General features: G+C 49.6%; 3 long non-coding RNA genes across 3 annotated transcripts in view; 2 read left to right on the forward strand and 1 right to left on the reverse strand.

Annotated features, from left to right (window-relative positions):
* Nucleotides 1-5446, reverse strand: part of LOC311615887 — a 57216-nt gene extending 51770 nt beyond the window's left edge. Inside the window, exon 1 of the long non-coding RNA XR_014793812.1 lies at nucleotides 5244-5446. This is a non-coding gene — a long non-coding RNA (uncharacterized lncRNA). The remainder of the gene's footprint in view (nucleotides 1-5243) is intronic.
* The window catches only part of LOC311615886, an 865760-nt gene extending 847167 nt beyond the window's left edge, over nucleotides 1-18593 (forward strand). Inside the window, exons 2-4 of the long non-coding RNA XR_014793811.1 lie at nucleotides 15807-15906; nucleotides 16201-16341; nucleotides 17345-18593. This is a non-coding gene — a long non-coding RNA (uncharacterized lncRNA). The remainder of the gene's footprint in view (nucleotides 1-15806; nucleotides 15907-16200; nucleotides 16342-17344) is intronic.
* On the forward strand, nucleotides 5452-7844 carry LOC311615892. Its single transcript, XR_014793821.1, has 3 exons — nucleotides 5452-5495; nucleotides 5872-6013; nucleotides 7676-7844. It is a non-coding gene; the product is annotated as an uncharacterized lncRNA (long non-coding RNA).
* Nucleotides 18594-27270: the final 8677 nt, after the last annotated feature.

Below are 27270 nucleotides of genomic sequence, written 5' to 3' on the forward strand. Positions count from 1 at the left end.
CACGCGCCCGAACGGGCAAACGCGGCAACACACGCCCGCACGTAAGCGCAAGAGCAGCGCAGCGCAGCGCTTCACCGCGACGGACGCCGCCGGCCCCCGGCCCGGCGGGACCCTCCCCCGACTCGGAGGGGGGAGGCGCGGGCCACGGTAGGCAAAAGGCATAGGCAACAGCTGCGTGTCGCCGTCGTCGCTCGGCCCCTCAAAAGCCGGAGCAGAGGGGCCCGAGTGCCCAAGCACGGGGGGGGGCGGCTACCGAACGCGCTTCCAGAGGAGGGGCGGCGGCTGGGGGATCCGGTACCCCAAGGCACCCTCTCGGAACGCTAGAGAAGGGCTTCCTCACCGAGGGCGCGTCGTCCCCACCCCAACGCAAGCAAACCCCCATCGAGCCCGCAAAGCCACACTTGCGTGCGACACCGGGGGCCGGAGGGGAGAGGGGCCACAGGGGAAGCTACGACCCGGACCGACTCGGCACAGAGCGGGGCTGTACACGCAACGAGCGCTCGCGATAGGGGCCGCCGAGAGAGAGGGGAGAGAAGGGAGCGAGCCCGCGCTGCCTCGGCGCTCGCCCTCTTGAATCACCGGGGGCCTCACATTCAGTTATAAGCTAAAAGAGAGCCCCGCGATGCTGCGTCGGAAAGACCGGCAACGACGCGACAGGAAAAAAAACTAGCGACGTAGGAAATAACAGGCGGCAGCGAAAAAATACCTCTCACGGGTCAGCCAGCGGCCGGCCATCGCTGGCTCGGCCCCGTCGCGATTGTCCGCGCGGCACAGCGTTTCGAGAAACCCGGGCCCCCTCACGCGAGGGGGACGGGCGTGCCTCACCTTGTCCGGGTCAAGACTACCCCCGCTCCGGAGCCCCTCTTCCGCGGCACCACCGACAGCGGCGGCCCGTTGGGGGACCCGCGGGGAACGGGAAACGACACCACCTGCTCGGCCTCGGGCACCTGAAGGACATCCTGGAACGCTCCAGGAGCACCAACCGAGGGCCAAGGCGAAGGAGCGCACGCACGCCCGACGGCAGAGGCGCGTGCGGCGCGACGGCGGGCCGGCCCCCTCCCCGCCGCGAGGAGGGGCGGCCCGCGAGACGCAAGCCGGGAAAGCCAGCGCGGAGAGTGTCCGCTGCGTCACAAAGACCAACGGGGGCGCGAACACCACCGAGGTCGGGCCGGGTTCCGCACCCCTTCCCCTTCCACACACAGCCATCGGGCAGGAGGGTAAGAGGCGAGGGGCCCGCGGGCAGAGCGAGAAGAGCGGTCCCATTCGCCAAGGAATGTCCGTCCCTCGTCTGGCGCGGCTTAGGCCCGGCCCGGGAGAGCGCGACGTCACCACATCGATCAAGCGCGGGGCCAACAAGCACCGAGGAGGAGAAGGGAAAATGAGGCGCAGACAGCCGCTCGGAACGGGCCTGGCCGCTTTTAGCCTCGCCACCCAAGCCCTTCTTTTCCTCTTTTCTCTTTCTCAGGCACCCAGGGACATGGTGTCCACACTAATCTCGTGGTACAAAATGCCAACTTCAGGCAGAGCATGGATGCGCCCGGAGGCAGGGGAGTCTGTCTACATATCACGCCGGCCTCACGGAAGGGAATCACGGCCACCGGAGACCCCACGGGACCCCATCGCCACCAAAGAAGGGCCGGGGGGGGGGGGGTGTAAGAGAAAGAAACGGGGCTATCTGGTCGACCCCCGTAGTCAAGAGCGTGCTTCGGATCAGGCGGCAGCAAGAGGGAGCGGGCCGGGCCGTCCACGGCCTCTCTCACCATCTCGCCCGCGCGGGCACGGCCCGGTCAAACGTGCTTCCGAATCGGGACTTTGAAAAAATTCCGCGAGGCGCCTACGACCACCGTGTCTACGCAAGGGCCCGTCCACGGCGTCGGCCGGCAGAACTCACTTGCCCCCCAGAATGCGCATCGGACTTTGAAAAACTTCACGGAAAGCTCCTCTGATGAACGGACCCCGCGGGAGCAAACGCCCACACAAGGCACGGGTCGGGACAGGACGGCGTCCCGGCGCAACCCAGCCTCTCCGGCTACGCCCGCCGCGGCGGCGGCGGCGGCGGCGTCCCGGGCCCCGGCCCCGGCCCCGGCCTTGGCCTCGGCCGGGGGCGGCGGCGGCGGCGGCGGCGGCGGCCCCGGCCTTGGCCTCGGCCGGCGGCGGCGGCGGCCCCGGCCCCGGCCCCGGTCCCGGCCCCGGCCCCGGCCCTGACGTTCCGCGCGGAGGGGCGACAGCGAGTGCTGGTCGACACGTCCCCGGCGGCGGCGGCCACTCACACCTTCAATAGCCCCGGAGGTCCGATCTCCGGAGAACCCGACAGGCACCGAAGGAGCGGCGCGCGAGCCACCCTCCATGGCTTCGCCTGTGGCGGCGGCGGCGGCGGCGGCGGCGGCCCCGGTCGGTCCCCGCGGAGAGGTAACAGAGTGCTGGTCGACCCGTCCTAGCGGCCCACCACCCCGGCGGCGGCGGCAGCAGCCACTCAACTCCCCTCACTAGTTCTCCAGGTTCAATCTCCGGAGAACTGGCCAACCGCTGACGGACCGGCGCAGCCGGCACAATCCTGACAGCGCCGCCGGCATCCTGGAACTTGGCCCCGGGCACCGAGGCCGCTTCCACGCCCTAGATTCTCCGTAAGGAAGAAACGATATAAAAGCGGCCGCCAGGTGGCTCCCGACAACCGGCGCGAACGTCAGCGGGACGGATCCAGATCCCTGGCCGGCAAGGGCGCCCCACCGCCCCGCCAGAGGGGCCGATCGCGTCCCGGGCCCCCACCCCCACCCCCAAACACAAACTCCGGGACGGCACGGCGGCAGCGGAAAGGGGGTGGGGAAGGGGGGGTCGAGGGGGGCTTAGGAAAATCTTTTTTTTTATTTATTTCATAATCATTTTAATGATTAACTATCAGCCACAATGTCTATTATTGTGAGAATTATGAAACAAATTATGGCATATCCAAATATAAAATGCCATGCAATCTATAAAAGGATGACGTACACGCACATGTAAGCCCATTAAAAGATCTCAGAGTCACGTTTCTGAGAGAAAAACACAAGTTATATAAAATTAAATATTATACTCATAATATTAATCAACTTAAAGAAATCCTTCTACATAAAACTCTGCTGATATATATATATATATATATATATATATATATATATATTTTTTTTTTTTTTTTTTTTTTTTTTTTTTAAGGCCTGATGCACGAAATTTGTGCAAGAATAGGCCTTCCTTCTCCCAGCTGCTGGCATGAGCTTGCTTCCCTCTAGCATCTGGGATCTGGGCTTCCCTTGCAACCCCAGTTTCATCCAGAAGGTTGTCTAGAAGGACATCTGGTCTAATTAACATATTATGCTTTTATTTTTATATATATTCACATATACATAAATATAAAGCAAGGACACATATTTTGATATATATTATACAAAGGTTTTAAGATAAATATGTACATATACATGTATACATATAAGGAAAATCTTTTTCGGGAGATGGACGGAACACAGGGGTGGGCCGGGCCACTCGCAAGTGAAATACTTCTCCGGACTTTCTCTCTCTCTCTCTCTCTCTCTCTCTCTCTCTCTCTCTCTCCTCCCTCCCTCCCTCCCTCCCTCCCTCCCTCCCTCCCCTTCCCTTCCCTTCCCTTCCCTTCCCTTCCCTTCCCTCCCTCACTCCAGGAAGGACATAACAAAAACATTTTTGCAGTCAGCCCAGGATGTGCCCATAACAAAAGTACTGGAATAGCACCTGGGACCCTTCAGTCTGCAGCCCAACGCTCTATCCACTGAGCCAAGCCCGTTAGGGCAACATATTTATTTTTTTAAAGGCTACCGAATAATGATAAACAACTAGAACAACAACAACACTCTCTCTCTCTCTCTCTCTCTCTCTCTCTCTCTCTCTCTCTCTCTCCTCTCTCTCCCCCTTTCCTCTCTGAAATCAATGAAAATATAAAAAATAAAAATAAAAAAAAATAAAGAGAAAACCATCAGGAATCAGTGTAGAACAATGTTTGACAACACTTGGGAGTCATGCCTAAAGAGCAGTACACTGTAGAACAGTGTTGGAAAACACTCAGAATTCACTCCTAAATGGCACAAAACAGACTGATAGTGTTTCACACCACTTGGAATTCACGTCTAAGTGGCTGGAAACTATGTGAAATTGTTTGCTGCGAGCACTTCAAAATCACTGATCTAGATCAGGAAACAGTGTAGAACAGTGTTTGACAACACTTGGGATAAAACTCCCCCCCCCCCTTCCACTCCTGGAAAAAAAGGGAGTACATAACAAAAGCATTTTTGAAGGAAGCCCGGGTTCTAAATCCTAAAGGAGGCAGAAACACAGGTTCATAAACAACACGGTTTTAATTTTTTTTAATATATTTAATTGTTTTTGTGGTGTTGTTCTCTCTATTTTCTTTTTTTTACAGAGAGAAGAAGAGAGGGTTAGATAATCAGAAACATCAATGAGACCCTGTGCCGGCAACCAAGATACATGGAATGGAACCTTCTATCTGCAGACCAAAGCTCAATCCACTGAGCCAAACCGGTCAGGGGGCAATAGGAGTTTTAAATCAAAATAAGAAATTAATACATCCGATATAAGTAAATAGGAATCTTCGTATGAAACTAAACAAAACAAAAACGCATAAAATTTTTTCAAGTAGACAACTTAATGTATCAAGTCTTTCCTTCCTCATGGATTTCTTCTCTGGCCTCCCGCCGACCCTCCTCGTTTTAAAAAAATATATCTTATTGATTTTTTTTTTTTTACAGAGAGAAAGGGAGAGGGATAGAGTGAGATACGCCCACAACCAAAGCACTTGCCCTTGAGCAGAACCGAACAAAACCATTTTTGTAGCCGGAGATGTGCTCACAACCAAAGTACTGGAATCCAACCTGGAACACTTCTGTCCGCAGGCCGACCCTCTAAACACGGAGCCAAGACCGTTAGGGCCCACCCTCCTCTTTTTAAAATTCTCTTTTGTGGCCCCCAACCTCCACACCTCACCCAATATCTATGATTTTCAGCTCAGGGAGGAAGTATTTCCAAGTACTAGGGACTAAGCCCAGAAGCCAGCCATTCGGGCAATGAACGGTAAACTCGACCCCTGAAAACTTGAGGAAAAATCTGTCTCTGCCCAAAGACAAGCATGTGGGGGCGGGAAACTTTGGTGGTGCCTCCGTAGGTTGTGGATTTCAGCAAGTAGACGCCAAGAGAATACCACGTGAATACATGCAAGTACATACCACATGCAGCTTTTGTTCCGGATCCTGCCCGGGACAGGGAGGGGCGGTAGCCGGCGCCCATCCGCACCTCCAGCAGAGTTCGCACTGGGAGCGGCCGAAGGCAGACGCTTCCGCCAGCGGAGCCCGGCTCGCCCTCCACTGGCCAATCAGGGCGTGGGTGTGGCCCTGCCTCCCGGGCGGGCGGGGCGCCCCGAGGCGGTGCACGTGGGAGAGAGAAAGGTGCTGAGAGGTGGCGGCGGGGGTCGCTGCTGGGTGAGTTGCGGCCCCGGGTGGAGGGGGAGGCGGGGCGGTGGAGTCTGCCTGGTCCTCCGAACTTTATCGTGGTGCCCCCGTTTCCACACAGCGCAGTTAATGGGACCGGTAGTCCACCCCAAACTTCGGCCGCCGGCCCCTGAATCTGGGCACAGTGCAGGGAGTGGGTCAGGCCCTGGGAGCGGACCCCCATTTTCAGCAGGTTGTCCTCCCCCCCTGGAGACACGCCGAAGGGGCCGAGACTCAGGGACCTTCCGGAACTGGCAGGAGGGACCCCTGGGCGGGGCGCGGGCTGGAGAAACCTGACTGCAGTGGAGTGGCGAGAGGAGGACTTGAGGTGTTTTGGGGGGAGCAGTCACTGTATTTTCCCTTGAAGGCGGAAGTCCTGGGCCGCTTGAGGACGAGGAAGTTACTTCATAGAAAGCCGTGTGCAGTTTCCCTTCTGGTGCACCGGTGCCCTGTCCAGCTGGCCGCCCTCCTCCTTCTGCGGGACTCGCAGTGCTGGGCGTAGAAACCTGGTAAATGTATTGATTTTTAAAAAAATATTTTTTACTGATTTTTTCAGAGAGGAGGAGAGAGGGATAGAGAGCTAGAAACGTAGATGAGAGAGAAACATCAACCAGCTGCCTCCTGCACACCCCCTACCGGGGATGTGCCGGCAACCAACGTACATGCCCTTGACCGGAATCGAACTCGGGACCTTTCAGTCCGCAGACGGACACTCTACCACTGAGCCAAACCGGTTTCGGCTGTATTGATTTTTAATAGGAGTCGGTGTCCTGAGAAAGCCGCAGCCTTTCTGTGACTGCCCGAAGACAAGCATGTGGGGGCGGGAAACTCTGTGTGGTGTCTCCGTAGGTTGTGGGTTTCAGCAAGTAGACATCAAGATTCTCTTCGAGTGACTTCTGCTAGAGGTAGAAAGTTCTCAATTCACTCCAAGTGCAAAGGACTTCAGTCATTTCTCTGGTGGAGCCACAGAGTAAAGCAGCTGCCAATACTCGGCACTTCCTGCCGGAGTCACTTACTCTCCCTCAACAGAACGTTGCAGGGATAACAGTCACTGTTCCAGAGAGAGCTGGAAATATGCTTTGAACATCTCTCTCTGTGTCTGTGTATATATACACAAAATTCCTTCCAGTGACTTTCTGAGTAAACTGAAGGTCTGTGACATATATTTGATTTCAGATAGGAAGTGGGAGTGAGAGAAAGGTAGAAACATCCATGATGAAAGAAAAGCATGGATCGGCTGCCTCACGCACGCCCCCTACTGGGGCTCGAGTCTGCAAATCCAGCCTGTGTCCTTGACTGGAATCAAACCTGGTACTCTTAGGTCTGCAAGCTGAACCTCTATCCAATGAAACAAATTGCCGAGGGCTGAACACATCTTTTATAGAAGGTGCCTTGAGGTGGTACAAGCAGGGCCAGCGCCATCAGCGCGTGGGAGCAGGGCTGCTGGCAGACAGAAGACAGGGGCCATGGTGGAGGGGCTGGGTGGGGGTTTGGAGGATGGGCCAAGACCCCTCCCTGTGCCTACCACAGCCTCATGATCCACAGTTCCTTTCAAGGTGCACAAATTCATGCACTGGGCCCCTAGTATATATATATAAAAGGCTAAGTGGCCTCATGCATGTGTGATATGTATACAGCTCTCACTGGCACCAATCGCACACGTGTTTCCATCTGTCATTGTCAATCATGAATTTGGTTCATATGTCTATTATAGAGAGCTAATAGCAATATTAAAATATTTTTTCTACTTAATTTACTTTCAATGTGCATGAATTTGTGCACCAGGCCATTAGTGACTAATAAGCATGGAAATTTTTGTCCTAAGGGGAAAAGACTTCTCTAAAATTCTTAACCAACTATTCAATGATTATAAAGGGAATTCTAGGTCAGAGGTTGGCAAGCTATTTCTGTAACAACCAAAGACTCAATGGCTTATGGTTTCTGCAGAAACTCCAAGCTTCTCATTATTGGAGATCAGTCATTGATTCTATGTAAATAAGTACCTGTGGCTCTATTAGAATAGATCTTTTCTTGTGAACAATAAAGTTTGATTTTCATGTAATAGACCTATATTAGTCAATAAGGCTTCTCTTGAATCTCAGAGAATTAGTCATAGGTAGGACCCAGCCTGCTGGGACCTTGGACTCATGGGGACATTTCTGTTTCACTAGATGGAGCAACAATGCAGTGGGCTTCCTATACCCACATCTAGGAACACATGACTCTTCAGCCAACACTGTACATCAGGGCCAGTCAGACTCACTAGATTCTGCTTGGATTTGCTGTATTTTAGGCTCATCAGATCCACCCGGAGTTCAATGACCGATTAGACAAGGCCCAGTGCCCCTGCCACTAGGGGATCCAATGTCTCCTGTCACATTGAGAGGGTGCAGTTCCCAAGGTCTGGTTTTCATTGAAGAGTCTTCATGCAGCTCTTCATATGTGCTATTTTCAGTCATCACTACAATTCCCCATGCATTGGTGAAAGGTATGCCATGTGGGCACTCCCAGAGTGCAATAGGGCTCACATCACCAATCGACTCCAACATTAACACCTCCCTAAACTTTTGAACTGCTTCTTCATAATTTAAAATGAGGGAGAATGGGCACTTACATGTCACAGAGAGTAGCACACCACCTCAGAGGTTAAACTCTCCCCTCACCTTTAGTGTCCTACTGGGATTTGAGTTTAGTCAAGGTAGTAATTGTCACAGAAGAGCTCACTGTCTTTGCTAACCTTGTTTGTTTCCTCTTGCACATTTTACTGTTCCCTGATAAATCCTGAGTTATTCTACTTTCCTCCTATGTGGGTTATAACACAACCATGATCCATTACAATTTTTCTTACATTTGGTTTAAAACCTATGAAAAAATTGATCTCTTCATGCTGAATCAGGTGTCTTGGATACAAATCATGTACACTGTTCTGGAGCACTCAGAAATATTTCAGAATGTCTGTGTTAACACCACAGACTTGGAAAGAGAACTCAAAATCCCCATTGTGCACTGGGCCTCTAGTATCCTATATAATAAAAGGCTAATATGTAAATAGACAGAATGGCAGAACAAGCAAACAATTGGTTGCTATGTCCACTGTTCTAGAGCACTCAAATATTTCAGAATGTCTATGTTATCACCACAGACATGGAAAATAACAGCCCCCACTCCTCCATTTAGTGATGCTATAGCCCAATATTTACTAAGTGTCTTGAGCAAAATCTGGATTAGAACTTGTTTTTTTGTTTTGTTTTTTTGTTTGTTTGCTTGTTTTTAATATATTTTATTGATTTTGTACAGAGAGGAAGGGAGAGAGATAGAGAGTTAGAAACATCGATGAGAGTCATCGATCAGCTGCCTCTTGCACACCCCCTATTGGGGATATGCCCGCAACCAAGGTACATGCCCTTGACCGGAATCGAACCTGGGACCCTTCAGTCTCCAAGCCGATGCTCTATCCATTGAGCTAAACCGGTCTCGGCAGAACTTGTTTTTTTAACACTAAATAAATGATTTATCTTTTTATAGGCACAATTTCTGACTAACTTTCTGATGATTAAGGCCCTACAGTGCACCTACTAAAATGCAGTCTGAACAGAAGCTCACCCTGATATTAGTGAGGAAAAGGAAAGTGCAGAGAAACTTACTCATATTATTCCAAAAGAAAATAACATTGCTCACCAATATCATACAAATCTATCAGTAGGTCAGGCAGTGACTTATTCAATGTCACAGGCTACAGGGAGCTTTCTATGAATAGCAGTTCTAGGTAGACAGAGGGATTCCTTGTTTGACAGGAGGGCACAAGGCATCACCTCATATAACTGCTTTGATCAGCCCAGGTTTGATCAGGTATGGCCCACACTAATAGATGTAGTCTTCCCATGCAGGTCCCTTAATGCCTCTGTGAGTGACATCACACCCAGCTCATAATGGACAGCTCAGGTTGCATGGTAACCTGGTGGACCGTGTTTAAGATTTGTTCTTTGTTACCCAGGAAATCCTGTGGGACAAATCTTCTTCCATCCCCAGGGTGATGACAGCCCCTCACCCTGAATGTTTGTCCCTCTGATGCCCTGATGGACAGCCAGAGGCTGGTGCCATTGCCGCCCACAGGTCCATGGGAGCCAGGAAACCCATGCAGCTTGGCCCCTCGTTACCTCTTTCCCTGCTCTGACCAACCCAGGGAACCTTGATGATCAGATTTGCCAGCTTTCTACAATAAACTTTTTCAATTTTTTTCACTCTGGCTTGAGATTATTGACACAAACATATACTCATACCCTGAAGCTATTTGTGCTGAATCTGAGTCTTGGCTATAAGTCATGTAGACAATCCATGTGTGCTGTTTTGGACAACTCAGAAATTGGTCAGATGGTCTATGTCATCACCACAGACATTCACACCGGAAGTGAGAGAGCCATTGGATTGGCACAGCGATTTTCACTGCACCTAGTGGTGATGTCGCCCTGTATTTAGAAACTGAATTGTTGGGTGGACTCTGGAGTTAGAAAGTAGTTCTGTAACTCTTAGTGATTTACTTTTCTTCTTTTCATAGACACTGTTCCTCATTAACTGTCCAATGGCTAACACCCTGCAGTACTTGCTGCTACAAGTCTGAACACAGGCTTCATGTTATCCTTACAGAACCAAAAGTAAGTAAATAAGGATATCCTCATGTTAGACAGGGAAAAGGTATCTTCTTTATTAAACAAAAGTGTCTTTGTAAAATTGTTACAGAAAACCGAAGAAGAACAAAGCAATATCAGAGAAATGGAGTTACATTTATTACGCATGGGTCCAGAGGAAAATGTATCTCAAATTCTGGGTCCCAACATGCAAGAATTTTCCCTATTTATATGATTTTACATTCTTTGTCTCCCAAATATGGAGTGTTTCAGGCCCCCTTTTGCAAGTTCTTAAAGAGCCAGTGTGTACTGGGGCCTTGAGACCACAACCAGAGGCCTGGCCTGGCGCCAGCACTGTTAACCTTGTCTGGGGAAGGTTTAATTTACAGGAGCCAAATAGCAGGGTTAAAATTTCAAACAGCAGTTTTCATACAAGATGGATGCTTCAAAATCAGTTATATATTCTTGGGATATAGCCTTGTTAATATTACATCAGTGTCACCTGTACATCTTCATAGCACAACAGAGCATACTCCATATGTGCTCACAATCCAAAGTCTACTTTCCTTGTATTTGACCCCCTTGACCCTCCTAATCCTCACTCATGCTTTTCCGCTTTGGTACCAACCATGATTTCATATAGAGACCTGAGATTTTGTTGGTTCCTTTGTTCTGTTTGTGCCTATTTCATTCCACAGATGCAAAAAAATACAGATTGTGCCAACATATACTCTTGATTAATTAAATCCTACCTGTGGTGGCTCCACTGTGATAAGCATCATTAGAGGCACAAATATCTTTTTGCCCATTAAGTAAAAACTGTTCTCACACATCTGCCCAAATCCCAGGGTGAGGAATTTTCCAATCATGTTTCTTTTATGTCCCTTGCTGGAAGCCAATTCCAGCATGTCACAATTACAAGAGTTTCATTAAAAGGTTGATGAAACTTGGGGCTCAACAAGGGCTGAGTCACATAAGTAATCACCTGTTGGGATGGCTAAAAGGCAAGTCCCCCAAACCTGAATAGGATGATTGTTTACTGCCAGACAGCTCAAGGCATCTCAGTCTGCATGTGATTGCCTCCTGTTGCCCAAACACCTGAACGGCTGAAAGCTATTCCCCAATCTGACATTGCTTCTGTACCCTATCCTTTGAGGTATTATCTCCACCTTGCCTTAGGACAAATGCTGGAACAAGAACCCTGGCAATCCCTCACTATTGATGGGAAAAATTGGGCAGAGCCATGAGCCAGCATATCCTTTCATATCAGATCATTTGACAGTCAAGCAAAGTTACTGTGCAGGAGGTGAGCTGCTGGGAACTCTGCCCGTCGTGTCAGTTTCCTTCCCTCTGCACTTTGGGAATATTAACAGATGTGTGTCCTGCTTCAGCTGCCCACTTGGTGGATGCTGATCAATGTCATGCTAAATTACCTGTAAGTCCAGCCACACCTTTCCATCCTCTGTCAATAGCACATTATAGATTCTCATCAGTCCAAGAGCTGAAATGGAAGAGTGATCATGGGTAAATGGGCCACTACTTACAGAATGTTTCTGTGCCTCTAGGATCATCCCAGATTTGATCATGTAGGAGCCAATTAAAAGTGATGTCATAGTCTTCTTAGGTGTAGCCACCTTTATATCCCATGGTAAACATCACACCCAGGACTTAATGGACAGCTCAGATTGCACAGTAACTTGGTGGCCCATGGATAAGCCTTCCTTTCTGAGACCAAGGAAGCCCTTTCTGACAAATCTCAGTTTACCTTCAGGGGGGATGACAGATGCTTCTCAATGTTTGCCCCTTCCAGCACGTACTGCTGTGGACTTGACTGTGGATGGAAGCCACCTGTGTTGTGCAGATGGACCTGACCGAGTCTGGATCACAGGTCCCTTGAGAGCCAAGACCCCGCTGGAGCTTGCCTTCTAATGTGACCACTATCCCAGCTCTCTACACCCTAATGGACTTTATGCTCATGTTGCCCAGCCTCTGAGTTCGATATCTGTTTTTTCTCTGCGACTCAGGAGGGAGTAACTTCGTGGAGGGGCTTTGCTGCCTTTGTCCTGCTCTCCATGTTTCTTCTGAGTCTGAACACTAAAATGACAGAAGGGAACCCTCAAATGCTGTGTACTGGGTGGAGATGATGCTACGTGTTGAGAAGTTGTCCCAGCACGTGGCTTTTTTATTAAGTAGGAACTTTCCCCCAAAATTTGACTCAAAAGAAGGCCAAGAGTTGCTACCCAGAAGAACGCTACTTACTTGTGGATGGTATCGGGAATCGGTGGGGAATCCTGAGCACCTACACTGTGACTCACACCGCCCTTCCTGAGGTCCCAAACAGAATGCCCATCTGCCAGGGACACTGGTAGGACCATCACATCTGCTGCAGTACGTGGAGGAGGACACACAGCAGCTTGGACCTGTGACAGTGCCTGTCTTTTTCCAGGTTGAACCCAAAAGAAGCGAACTTTCAGGTCACTCCGTGGAATTATATATCAAATTGAGGAATAATCTGCCTCTAAAATTCAGAGGCCTCCTGGGTGCTGTTTCTCCATCTTGTAGCAGGTGGGGCCAGATGCCAGCAATCATTGTTTACATCAAACAGTTCTCTACCCCGCAGAATAGCATTGGACACAACAATACTTCACTGAGTAAGAATTCTGAATTTCAGTCAGATTTCTTTCTCAGCTACTGACTCTAAAAGTGTATCAACTCTAGAGTAGTATTTTCCCCTCACTTGGTCCATTCTGCATAATATCATCATTGTAATTGACCAGCAAGAAGTATATCCTGTGGAAGAAAAGGCAGTGAGGACCTGTAGAGATGATTCATCCCGGGGGAAAGATAATGAAGGTATAAGGGAGCCTTGCCACCTGAGAGAAGGCAAATTTGATTAAACTATGGAAACACAGGCAGAGGCATTTGCCTGCACTGTAGGTGCATATGGTACAAGGTGATGTGGACTTTGAAGTCACTCAAGCAAAGTAACCACATAGACAACAGCAGCATCTAGGGTCTCTTGTAGTTAAGAAAAGGTTGAGTACACTACCACTTTCCAAGTTGTTTCTTCTCTCTTCTCCATCTCCTCCTCCTCTTGCTTCTCATCCTTTTCCTACTCCTATTTCTTCTAAACCTTCTTTCCTCCTCCTCTACTCTCTCCATCTTTTCCTCCTCCTCCTCCTTCTCTTCCTCCCTCTTTTTCTCAAAACAAGCTGAAAGAGTAATGAGGACGTGCCCAAATCCATACTCCTGGATCTTTCAAATTCTTCAAATTTGGCACAAATCTCTCATATATATCAGGCAGGTGGTACAGCTTCTAACTTAATACTTGCACAGTCATAGGCAGTTCTAATGTATTTGTTTAGACTTTCTCTCCACAGTTGCCTTGACTCATTGGTGATGACTGTGTGGGATAATTCTGCTAGTATAGCTATTTCAGTTATGTATTTCACAACCAGGAGCAACCACAGAATGAGTGAGACAGAATTTGGACCTATTTCAAAATGGACTTCAGCTAAAATTCACTGGTCACCTGACCCTCAAAAGCTTCAAGTCTTACTGGGGAGTTATGGTATTATTTTGGTTTCTGAGACCAATTTCTGTCCATAACCATTTTCCTTTGGTCAATGAAATATCTAGTTCATTGTTTTCCACACAGAGATAGTTACCTGGATAAAACTTTTTAAAAAGGGCTCTGAGTCAATTGGCCAACCAAAACATTCCTTCTCCTACATTAGAGCAGGAAACAGTGGGCATTTCCATGTCACAATTTTTGGTCCATCTTTGGATGCCTTTTTCAACCCACCATTTCAAGAAACTTTATATGACTTTGATAATGACCCAACCTGCAGATATAAATGCATGATCTCTGCTTGTGACCCCAAATTATTAAATTCTCTTTCATCACAATGCATGTTTCTTTGAGCATTGTCCCTCACCATTAATTATTTCCAAACATAATCCATGTTTCCCTGCTTGTGTAAATTACAGAATTCACGTGGCTCTTATAAAGGGTCGCACACTTCCCCCAGGGTCACACTCTGTCCCTCACCTTTAGTGTCCTGCTGGGATTTGTCTCCTGCTGCAGGAGAGCTCACTGCCATTATCACCCCTGTGTGTTTCCTCTTGCACATTTTCCCAGTCCATGAACAATTCTGAATTATTCCAATTTCCTATAGGTTATAGCCATGTAGGTTATAACTGTACCATGAACCTTTCCAATTTTCTCACATCTTTGTCTTGGAACTGTTGAGAAGATAAATCTACTCATGTCTTGAATATTTTCAAGCTGAATCTGGTTCTTGGATATAAATCAAGGAAAACATCCATGTTTGCTGTTGCAGACCACTCGGAAAGTTTTCAAGAGCCTATGTCATCACCAGAGACATGGAAACTACAAACTAAAAACACATTGGATTCCCACAGCAATCTCAGTCCTCCATTTAGTGATGCTGTAGCCCAATATTTAGAAACTAGAGGCCCAGTGCATGAAATTCGTGCATGGAGGGGGGTGTCCTTCAGCCCAGCCTGCACCCTCTCCAATCTGGAACCCCTCGAGGGATATCCGACTGCCCATTTAGGCCCAAGACATCCCTCTCACAATCCAGGACTGCTGGCTCCCAACTGCTCGCCTGCCTGCCTTCCTGATTTCCCCTAACCACTTCTGCCTGTCAGCCTGATCACCCCCTAACCACTCCACTGCCAGCCTGATTAATGCCTAACTGCTCCCCTGCCGGCCTGTTTGCCCCAACTGCACTCCCCTTCAGGCATGGTCACCAATAACTGCCTGACCCTGTAGGCCTGGTGACCCCTAACAACCCTCCCTTGCAGGCTTGGTCACCCCCGACTGCTCTCCCCTGCAGACTTGATTGCCCCCAACTGCCCTCCCTTGCAGGCCTGGTTCCTCCCAACTGCTCCAGCCTGCTTGCCTGATCACCCATAACTGCCCTCCCTTGCAAACCTGGTCCCTCTCAACTGCCCTCCCCTGCTGGCCATCTTGTGGTGGCCATCTTGTGTCTACATGGGGGCAGGATCTTTGACCACATGGGAGCAGCTATCTTGTGTGTTGGAGTAATGGTTAATCTGCATATTACTCTTTTATTAGATAGGCTAGAGGCCTAATGCATGGGTGGGGGCCAGCTGGTTTGCCCTGAAGGGTGTCCCGGATCAGGATGAGGGTTCCCTTGGGGTGTGAGGTGGCCTGAGTGAGGGGCCTGTGGTGGTTTGCAGGCCAGTCATGCCCCCTGGCGATCCAAGAGGAGGCCCTGGTATCTGGGATTTATGTATCTTCTACAAATGAAACTTTGTAACCTGGAGTGGAGCCAGGCCTCCTGCTGGCTCTGTGGCTGCAGCCATTTCTGTTGGAATTTGTTTACTTTCTATAATTAAAACTTTGTAGCATTGAGTGGAGGCCTAGGCCTGCAAGGGCAGGCAGAAAGCTTGGCTTCCTCCATTGCCAGGGAAACACAAATCTCACTCCTGCTCTCTGTGGCTTAGCCATCTTGGTTTGGTTTATTTGCATACTCACTCTGATTGGAGGTAGGTGTGGTTTGTGGGTATAGTAGAGGTATGGTCAATTTGCACATTACTCTTTTATTAAATAGTATTGTCTTGAATGGATTCTGGAATTAGTACTTGATGTTTGTTTTTTCTTAATGATTATCTTTTATTTTCATAGACATCTTCCTCAGTAACTGTCTGATGGCTGACACCCTAAGCACACCTTCTACTGCTCAGTCTTAACAGAGGCTTTCCATGATCCTAATGAACAGAGGCAAGTAAACAAAACTATGTTGGCATTATTTGAAAACAAAGAAGTATCTCTTATTTTCAAAAAAAGGAAGAAGACTGACAAAAATTCTTTTACAATTATTCCATTATTAAATATTGGGGGATAATGTAGTTAATGACATATTAACTTTTACTGTACAACTTTACAATACAACATAGCGTACACCAGTATGTGCTCAACACCCATATGATAGTCTCTTGGTATTTGAACTCCTTTGCCATTGTGCCCTCACTCATGCTTTTTCCCCTCTGGTGACCACCATGGATTTGTCTGCAGGTAGGAGATCTTCAAGGTGAATGACCCAATCTCTGCCCATCGTGATAGATTCATCGCCCACTGTCCTTCACAAACATCCAGAATGGCCCGTTGTAGTGCAGCAGTCCAGTTTCTGGGTGGTCATTGACATCATGCAAAGTCATCGGTAAGCCAGGCCACAACTTTGCTTCCTCTGTCACCAGGTCATAGGGAACCTTCTATGCGCCCACACGTCTAGGCTGAAAGAGGACATCGTTGTTTAGTGGGAGGACCCGAGGGCAAGTGGGTCACCTCTTATCTCACAGCTCTGGTCCTCTGAGGTCCCGTCATGTATGAACCATTTTAACTTCATGGTCTTCCTGTGTGTGGCCTCTTTAGGCTCCCTGTGTAACATATCCCCCAGGTCACAATGGAAAGCCAGGTTGTCTGGTAATAGTGGCCCATGGTTAAGCACTACTTTTCTGAAACCCAGATAGCCCTGTTTGGATAAGTCACAGGCCATCCTCAGCGTGAGGACTGCTCCTTACCCTCACTATCTGCCCCTCAAGCTAGGACTGCTTAGACCTAAGGTAAGGTGACGAGATCGTCCCGCTTTTGGAAAGATTCTTTCCAAAAATCGGGACATTTTTAAAACACCGTGGGATGCTGGAAAAATTGTTGAATATCGGGACTGTCCTGCCAAAAGCGGGACAATCTGGTCACCTTAGAAGGAAGGGATGGAAGTCACCAGTGATGCCATGTAGACCTCAGCCAGAGATTGGAAATCTTGCCCCTCCAGTCTGCTAGGGAGCCTGGATCTCTATGGGGCTTGTCCTCTGTGGTAGCTTCTTCATGCTCTCGAATGCTCTGAGAGAGGCCCAGGGCCAAGGGCTAGGACTTTCTGAGAGAAAGGCCAGGGAGTGATATGTCAGGACTGAGCCTCCTAAGACTCTGAGAGAGATGCCCAGGGCCCAGGGCCATTGCTTCAGGCTTTGCCCATCCTCTCCCTGAGCGAGGCGCAGCCCTTTGGTGATGGGCTCTCTGTGCGGGAGTTTCGGCTCAGAGGTGCTGACACTGGGCTGGACTCTGAGGCTAGCATAGTCATTAATGATGTCATGCTGACATTGACAAGTCACAGGCATTGTTCTTTTTCTTCTTTGAATGCTAATTGTCTCTGTGTTTTCTTTCAGTTTCACCATAATCTTTGCCTCCAGATACATATCAATGCAGCATATTTCTTTTTAAAACCTGGTATTGAATATTGAATATCTTTCCCCATTTTACCTTACATTACTCTCCCAAGGGCAAATATGAAAACTAAAGGTATCGGAGGCCTGGACACACCTCCATGACCAGTGGGGCTGCCTCGAGGCTGGGGACTCTGTGCTTTTTAACATCAGCAGATCCAGCCCCAGAAAGAGACCAGTTTACAATCACTTCTGAAAACTGCCAGAAATGGATGGCCTGTTCTAAGCTGGGTTACCAAGTAAGGACGAGGTAATAGAGGGGCGTTTTGCTCCAGAAACAGAATTCCCAAAAAGGCACAATTCATTATTTCCCCACAAAATGGTTGGAGGAGAGTAAAATCCCAACATGAGCTTTGAAGGCCTCTGTGCCCAGGGCATGGCGTTGCCTGCTGAGGAGGAGCAGCAGGGGACACGGGCAGTTTACCCACAGGCCGCAGCCAGGACGCTGGGCTGGAGCCAAGCGGGCCCTGGGTTCTCTAAGAGGTTCTTCTAGAAATAGATCCCTCAGATGCTTCTTCTCACTTTAGGTAAGGAGTTATTGTTAAGGCACTTGGGGAGTTCCCCTTTCAGCTTCAGAAAGGAGGTGCAGATTCGGGAGTCATCACTGCAGCCACCCTCCAGGCGTTAGCGGGATTCCTGAAGGTGGGGGACCCCGTAGAAGTAGAGGAAGGCTGCTGCCGCCACCATGACACTAAAAACCCGACGTGTCTGGTTTCATGTGTCATACTTAACCGAGCGCTCTGTAACTCGAGCCGCCTGGAGGCCAGCCTAGCCATAGGAAGAGCCGGCCCAGCTGGCCCACGTGTGGCCTTGCCACAGCCCCTGGTGAGAGTCAAGGGCTTGGTGGGCACAGCACTGCTCTAGCCAGGGCCCAGGGACATCCCAGGCCTTGTCCGCGGGTGTTTAGGGGGGACCCACTGTGCCGCAATGGTGGCGGGAATGCCCAGGGCACAGATGATGGAGCGGTACATGAGCCAGGGCGCAAAGCTCCGTAATGTAGAGCAAGCCCCGCGTAATGCAGTTTGCAAATTGTGAGAGGCTTTCTGGGAAGAACAGTAGGTGGCATGAAGGAGCCAGGAGAAGTGAGGCAGAGCTCTACGCCCAGGAACATCTCCAGCCCACCTGCCCTAGCAGGGCCCGGAAGTACCTCTGGTCAGAGCAAGATCAAGGTTCACAGAAAGAGAAACAACAAGTAAGCAGAGCCGTGCAGTAAGAGCCCTTTTCTGTGCGGTGCAGACGCTGCAGAGAGCAGCCTGCGCGGAGGGCCTGACCCGTGCCCTGCAGCAGGAAGCTCTCCTGGAGCCGGTCAGGGAGCACGAGCTACAGTGCAGGCCTCAGCATCCCTCCCAGACCTCATGCACCCACTCCATCTCCTCCCTGGCTGGCTGGGTGCTGGCAGCCAAAGGGCAGGCTCCCGTCCCACTCCCCCGGGCACTGCACATGCTCCTCTTCAGCGCTGGTTGGGTCAGCGATTTCCCAGCAGCAGTTTTCCAGCAGGTGTCCCAGCTCAGCCCGGTCACCCTGTTACTGGCACGAGCCCTGTTCCACCTGGCCACCACTGGTCCCTTCTGAGTAGAGATCTAGCTGGTACCTCAATGCCCTGCACCGCCAGCTGGGAAAGAGCCTGGGTGCATCACCCCAAGAAGCAGAGACCTCCTTGTGAGGTCAGGCAAGCTGGCAACGCCTGAGGTGGGGCACACCGCCCTTCCACTACACCCCCCAGCAGGCCAGGCGGCCTGCAGCTGAGCCTCCTGATCTTCATGCTCTACCAGGCACCATTCTTCTGATGCCAACTGACAGTGGGTCTCAAGGCTCAGAGCTCAGGACTGGCCTGCAGGGAGCAGATACGGGCCTCATCTGAGTGTGCTCCAGCCTCACGCAGAGCACAAGGTATGTCTGCAGGTGTCCCGGAGCGTTCCCCTCACCATGAATGGCTATCAGGATGGAAGAGAGTGTGTTTAGTGAAAGGACCTCAGCCAGCCATGCAAAGACTATCAAGTTATTCCTGAAATAGGATGAATTCAAATTCTAAGCAAGGTTACAGGCAGAACTTCCTTTTCTTATTAAAGAGCCAGCCCTATGTGCACTTAGTGGTTATCTCGATGCTGGCCTCAAAAACAATGCTGTTCTATCCAATTAAAAAAATGCACCTGGCATGGTATTGAGATTGTGGGCATATCTGGTCTCTGGCCTGCAAGGTCAGACAGCTAAGTTTATCTTCATCATTCTTCAAACGGGCTAAAGCAAACTAGAAAGCAGCATTTTATCTAGGAAGAACAGCAGAAAATTCCAAACAACAGTTTGTTGCAGAATGGGGGTTTTCCTTCTCAGAACCTTTAAAAATAACTACCTGCCCCTACAGCGGTGCAGTCGTGTAGGGTCCGCCTGCGTGTGGTGCTCTTGCAGCTGCCCTGGCCAGTTCAATAAATTCTTGTTTGTGCCAAAACCAGTTTGGCTCAATGGATAGAGCGTTGGCTTGGGGACTGAAGGGTCCCGGGTTCGATTCCGGTCAAGGGCATGTACCTTGGTTGCGGGCATATCCCCAGTAGGGGGTGTGCAAGAGGCAGCTGATCAATGACTCTCTCTCATTGATGTTTCTAACTCTCTATCTCTCTCCCTTCCTCTCTGTACAAAATCAATAAAATATATTTTAAAAAATTCTTGTTTGCCTCCGGTGGTCTTATTTTGAACCCAGGGTTCGACCCCACAACAATTCCGAGATCTGGGATCAGAGCTGCAGACTTTGTAACAGCCAGAGAGTTGATGGCTTAAGGTGTGTATTTAAATTCCAATTTCTTCTCATCATTTCAGTGTCATAGACAATAGTGAGCAAATAGGTGAGGCTGTATTCCAATAAAGCAGACACCAGGGTTTAAGTTTCACATAATTGACAGTGTTAGGCTGCAGGGCATTGTTTGGACTCCGCCGTTGAACTCTGAGAGAGAGGAGCAGGGCCGGCTGTGGGCCTCACTAGGAGTCTCTGTAAGAGAGGCTGGGCTCTTCAATGCTGGCTCTGCTCTTTTGGGATGGAAAAGGCTCTTCAGGGCTAGGTTTTGCCCTCTGAGGCACAAGGATTAGCCCAGCGGCTTTGGGGCTAGGCTGGGCTCCCAGGCGGATGCCATGCTGCACATTGGCACATCTCAGGCTTTGATTGTGTGTTCGCATTGGCAGCTTACATTTAGTTACATGGAGCACCAGGCTGGCCTGCGGGGAACCCACACTCATTGCAGCCTGCCCCTGCTGCTGAGTTCCAGCATGAGCCTGTGCGGAGAGCAGCAGAGGCTGTGGACTGGTTTCATTGGAGTGTACACAAACTTCACTCAGAAGTTTAAAAGCATTTACAGATGTTCCAGTGTTCCTATCATCAGGAAAGTCTCAATATTGCCCAATTAGCTTGGAAAAGGTTGTTCTTAGGGTTAGGGAAATAGACCTCCAAAATTCTTTACCAGCTCGGAAAAGACTAAAAATGGAATCCAAGCCCTAGCTGTTTTGGCTCAGTGGATTGAGTGTCAGCCTGCAGACTCAGGGGTCCTGGGTTCAATTCTGGCCCAGGGTACAGGCTGCGTTTTGGGCTTGATCCCCACTAGGGGGCGTGCAGGAGGTAACCGATCCATGTTTCTCATTTATATTTCTCCCTTTCCCTTCCTTTCTGAAATCAATAAAAATGTATTTTGTATTTTTTTTTTTTTAAATATATTTTATTGATTTTGTACAGAGAGGAAGGGAGAGAGATAGAGAGTTAGAAACATCGATGAGAGAGAGTCATCGATCAGCTGCCTCTTGCACACCCCCTACTGGGGATGTGCCCGCAACCAAGGTACATGCCCCTGACCGGAATCGAACCCGGGACCCTTCAGTCCCCAAGCCGACGCTCTATCCATTGAGCCAAACCGGTCTCGGCTATTTTGTATTTTTTTAAAAATGGAGTCCAAGACCCTAGAGCAGAGGTCTGCAAGCTGTTTCTGCAACAGCCAGAGACTCAATGGTCTCTGCAGAAACTCCAAGCCTCTCATACTTTGACAGCAAGTAGCTGTGGTTCTATTAGAATAAATTTTTCTATGGAAAATTGAGTGTATCTTTCATAAATTGGCCTGTATTAGGCAACAAGACATCCCTGAGAATCTGAGAGAATTGGGCACAGGGCCTAGGCTGCTGGGCCCTGGGACTCACTGGGACATTTTTGCTTCACTAGATGGAGCAACAATGCAGTGGGTGCTCTCTCCCCACCGCTAGGAGCACTTGACTCGTTAGCCAACACTGTACATCAGTGCCGCCAGACTCACCAGATTCTGCCTGGATTTGCTGTGTTTTAGGCTGATCAGATCCACCATGAGTTCAGTGACTGACTGGACAAGGCCCTAAGGTTCAAGGCCTCCCGTCACATTTACACTTTCACGTTGAGGGTGCAGTTCCCAGGTCTGGTTTTCAAAGAAGAGTCTTCATGCAGCTCTTCAAATATGCTGTTTCCAGTCATCAGTATAGTTCCCAATGTATTGGTGAAAGGTATGCCTTGTGGGTACTCCCAGAGTGCAATAGGGCTCACATTACCAATTGACTCCAACAATCCCACCTCCCTACACTACTGAACTTCTTTTTAAAAAATTATTATCATTGATTTTTTTTTTTCCATAAAGGAAGGGAGAGTTAGAAACATCAATGACAGAGAAACATCCATCAGCTGTCTTCTGCACACCCCCTACTGGGGATGTGCCCGTAACCAAGGTTCATGCCCTCAACTGGAATCTAACCTGGGATCCTTGAGTCAGCAGACCAACGCTCTATCCACTGAGCAACACCAGTTAAGGCTGAACTGCTTTATTGAAAAAAGACAGTGGGCATTTCTATCTGCCTTCTTTGGGCCATCCTTGGATGCAGTTGTCTGCCACCCATCCCAGTCAACTTGTGAGGCCTTTTGAAATGACCCACACTGCAGATACAAATGCAGACTCTTCCTGTGGGCCCAAATTAATAGGTTCCCTCTCATCCACATTTATGTTTCCTTGAACTTGTCCTCGACCACAGATTGCACAAGTTTCTGCCTGGATACGTTACAATACTCACATAGTTCTTCCACAGAATAGCACACCACCTCAGAGGTCAAACCTTCCCTTCACCTTCAGTTCCCTGCTTGGATTTGAGTCTAAGGTGGCAGCTGCCACAAGAGAGGTCACTGCCTTTATTACTCTTGGTGCTTCCTCCTGCACATTTTTCCAGTCTCTGAAAATCCCTCAATTACTCCAGTTTCATCTCATACCGGTTACAACACTTCCATGATCCATCCCGTTTCTCCTCACATCTGGATTGAAGCCATTGTGAAATACACCTATTTTGTCCTAAATCTCCAAGCTGAAGGCGGTGTGCTGGCTATAAACCAGGGAAACCATCCCTGTCGGCTGTTGCGGACTACTCAGGCATTTTCAGAACATCTATATCATCCCCTCAGGAAACTCCAATTTTCTCCACATCTACCTGGAGGCATAGGAAACTACTGACGCCCTGAGGCCCCTCAGGCACCCTCGGGGGCCCTGGACATGAGTTCAGCAGGCGATCCCCAGTGATGAGAGGGAGCATGTCCATGTGTGCACTGGGGCCACTCTGAACTGTTTCAGATTGAGTGTCATCAACAGGGACACGGGAACTGGATGCGGGAACCCCATTGGTTCCCACCGCCGTCCTCACGCCTCCGTCTAGGGACGCTGTAGCCCAGTGTCTGTCTAGCTCTTGCCTTGCTGGGAAGGAGCCAGTAATCAAAACCGGGTTTTATAACACTTAGCCATTGATTTCCTTTCCTTTTCAAAGATGCCATTGCTCACTGACTGTCTGAGGGTTAATGTTCTGCAGCACAACTGCTACTACCCAGCTGAAGCAGATTATTCACCTGGTTTTTATTGAACAAAAGATAAACAAATACATGTTCTTATTATTCAAACACAGAAAAGCGTGTCTTCATTTCTTGAACATTAAATACTCAAAAAGTATTTTGTGATTACTTTTTGGGGTAACCAGGTTAATCACATTGTAAACCTTCACTTGTACAACTTCATGGTACAACCAGCACACTCAGCTATGTGCTCTCCACCAATGTCTGTCTCCTCTGCCCACTTGCATATGAGCCCCCCATTATTCACCTGGTGCTCCCTCCTGCTTCCCCTTGGTAACCACAGGATTCTCTCTCTCTCTCTCTCTCTCTCTCTCTCTCTCTCTCTCTCTCTCTCTCTCTCTGTGTGTGTGTGTGTGTGTAGGAGACTTTGTTTCTTTTGTTTGTGACTTTACATTCCACTGATTTGGGAAAATATAGAATGTGACACTTTACCCTTTTGACCAATGACATCTCCCACTTTGAGGCTTCACTTTGGTGAGCATTATAGGAGACACAAACATCTTTGAATATTTCTGACCACTGAGGGAGAACGTCCAGCGAACTTCTCCCAGAGAGCTTGTGGAGGGCCTCCTCGTCATGCCCCTCAGCACCTCCGCCTGATGCTGCAAACCCTAGGCAGGGCCCTGAGGCAGCATCCGTCCACAGCTGGACATTGCCAGCCACGCACAGTGAGTGAGGAGGCGGGCGCCCCACCTCTGCCAATGGGGAGGGCTTTGTTGCCCACTGTCCTTCACAGACGTCCAGAGCGGGCTGTCTGCTGCAGCTGCCCCTCTCTGGTTGGTCATCGATACCATGCAAAGCCATTGGTGAGCCAGGCCACAGCTTTCCTTTCTCTGTCAATAGGTCATAGGACACTTCCCAGGAGTCCACAGGTCTAGGCAAAAAGGTGGATTCATTGTGTGGAAGTTGGTACTCAAGCAAATTGGACCACAGATTATATTACTGTGTCGGTCCTCCCAGATTCGATCATGTATGCAGCACTTTAAATTGAGGTTGTAGTGTTCCTAGTGTTTCTATTCCTCCTCCTCCTCCTCCTTCTTCTCCCTCTCCCTCTCCTGATCCTCATCCTCCTTCCCCTTCTGGTTCTCCTCCATTTTCACAAGTCAAATCAAATGGTTGGTGAGGATGTGTTCCAATGGACACAATCCTGCATATTCAAATCCTTCCCGTGGCACAAATCTCTGCCACTCACCCAGGAACGTGGTGAGGTTTTTGATTTCCTTCTTATCCAGTTGCAGGCAGTTCTAGAGGCTTCTGCTTTGACTTTCTCAACCTAGTAGCCCCCACTCATCAGCAATGAGTGTGGGGCTCATCCTGCTGCTTTGTCCATTTCAGTTTTGCCTCCTGGGACTAGGGGCCAAGGATGGTCCCAACATATCTCCCCACTCCAAAATGGACCTGAGCTGAGACTCATTGGTCACCTAACTCTTAAAGCCCCTAGATTTAGTGCAGGACCACAGTAATATTTTGGTTTCTGAGATTAATTTTTGTTCCGAACCATTGTCTTTGATTTATCTTGTTCATTGTTTCTTCCATATAGATAGCTACCCTGGCTAAAAATAAAGAAATAAAAAGGCCTTCAGACCACTGGGGAAGGCATGAAGTAACTTTTACAGTATACATTTTTGGTTGTCTTTTCTCAGGAGGTTCTGGTCTTTCCTTTATTTGAGAATTATGGGTATGTAAACTGGCTCATGCCAGGGGTCGGTGAATGTGCTGAGCGAATGTTTTTATGGTTCCGTGACACCATTGCACACTTCACCTAGAACATTTCTGCTTTAGTAGATCCAGAGAAGAGTGAATTAGGGACCATTAAAGAAAGCAAGAATGATAGACGAAAAGAAAGCATGGAAAAATACAAAAAAGAAAAACAAACCAACCAAACAAACAAAAAAACACACAAAAAAATAGAAAATGGGTGGAATAAAAAGAAATATGAAGGATCAGAGAGGAAATACAGAAAATAAAAAAAAAAGAATTGGAGGAATATGGGAAGGAAACGGTTTAAAATAAAAGAAGAAAAAACAATAGAAAAGGAAAATAGAGGGAAAAGCAGGTAGACCCAGAATAAGAGAAGTAATAAAAAGGAGTAAGAGGAGAAAAGGCAAAGAAAAACATGAGTAGGAAAGTGAATAACTCAAATAGAGATGAAAATAACAGCAAACCAACAAAGAAGATAGATAAGCCTGTTTCTGAAGGGGATTGAGGCAAAACGGGCGCCAGGACCACACGTCTCCAGGAGGGGGCGGTGCTGCTCCGCTGTTGGGGACGGGCTGATACCTTTCCAGGTCGCGGAGCTGCGCCTCGCCAGTGGCCCAGAATACCACTCTGCCCTCGGTGGGTGGAGAGCCTCGCATGCAGCCCCCAGGGACCTGGGGTTTCTATCAGCTCCCGGCGGGAGGGGAGGGGAGGGGGCGAGGACGCCATCAGGTTCCCCGGACAGTGGGGCGGACGGCCCAGCCCATCCAGGCACTGACCCTCCTGGAAACTGTCCACCCCCCTAGACGCGGCTCCGCATTGTCGCGGGTATGGCTGGCAGGGCTCCTGGGGGCGGTGAGCTGCGGCTTCTGGGAGGCCAGCTCCTCAGGGGAAAAGGCCGCTCCGGTTCCACGTGGGGGGATGTGACCTGCGGGGCAGGACTCGCTCCCCGCCGCTGCTTTTCCAAGTCGCTTGCCAAGGCTGCCACCCAGCCTCTCCGCAGGCGCCTCCAGCCCGCTCTGTCCTCCCTGCATCAGAGCCTCGTCTGAAAGCTACAAAAACAAACAAACAAACCCTCCTGTGCTTTGGCGAGAGGGGGGGGGGGGGGTTGTGTGTGTGAATACAAGGAAATGGGCTTTCTCTCCAACCAGCTCTAGGCGACTGGCTCCAGACTTCCCGGCGCCAGCCAGCCGGCCCTCCGGGAACCCAGAGCCCCTCACTCTCACTCAGCCCGGGGAGCTGGTGGGCCCCTGAGGCTGCGGCTTCCTACCAGCCTCCAGGCGGTGCCCTCGGCCCTTGATACCAGCCACGCTCAGCGGGGACTCAGTGGGTGACTGGGGCAGAGCCCACACGTTAGTTCTGTTGTTACAATAGTTTGGCTGTGAAGGGGGTGCAGTGAAGGTCTGCCTGTTCCACCACCTTCTTCTCTCCGCACCGTAATCTTTTGATTAATTAAATCCTTCAGTTTGATGCTAAGCGAAAATCTCTTATATTGTGCCCATTGATGAGAACTGTCCTTACGCCTCTGCTTATTCCAATGTGAATATTTCCCACTCATGCTTCTCCTCTGCCCATCTCTATAGGACATTTCGCCAGAGCCATGAAGCAGCGTGAACTTGCATCTCAGTTCATGAGTCGTTCAGCAGTGTGAGTGATAGTGACCTGCTGGGAACTCTGGCCCTGGGAAGGTTACCTGGCCCTGCCCTCCAGGAGTGTCTACAGGGCTGTTGGGCTGCAGCTGCTCGCTCTCCACTTGGTCATCGAGATCACGCTAGCTTATCGCTAAGCCAGGATACAGGTTTCTTCCTCTTCCCACAGGTCATCAGGAGTTTCTCATGAGTCCACCCAGGCTGCAAGCCGGATGGAGGACAATCAAGCTAGCATTACATGACTTCCTTGAGCTTCCTGAGTCCTCCCAGGTGAGATCACATATGAACCTCTTTAGATGGATGTGGCAGTCATTCTGTGTGTCACCAACCTTATGGCTCGATGGGTTCCATCACACCAGGTCATAATGGGCAGCTGGGTTGCCTGGTTACTTGGAGGCCCATGGTTAGGCATTTCCTCTTTGAAACCAAATAAACCCTTTGAGACAAACCTCAGTGCATTTTGCGGGGTGACAGGCCCATCCCTGCCTGTTTGCCTTTTATACCAGGGTGACTTCGGGCTGAAGGGCGTTTGGAAACCATCATGTGGTGCTCATGGAACTGAGCGAGGGAACATTTCCCTTGACCTTTACAGGCCCCCGAAGGGTCTAGATGTTGCAGAAGACCAAGAAGACCAGGACGCT

This window comes from Pipistrellus hanaki (assembly GCF_964339955.1).
Source record: "Pipistrellus hanaki genome assembly, contig: scaffold_23, whole genome shotgun sequence".
Taxonomy (NCBI): domain Eukaryota; kingdom Metazoa; phylum Chordata; class Mammalia; order Chiroptera; family Vespertilionidae; genus Pipistrellus; species Pipistrellus hanaki.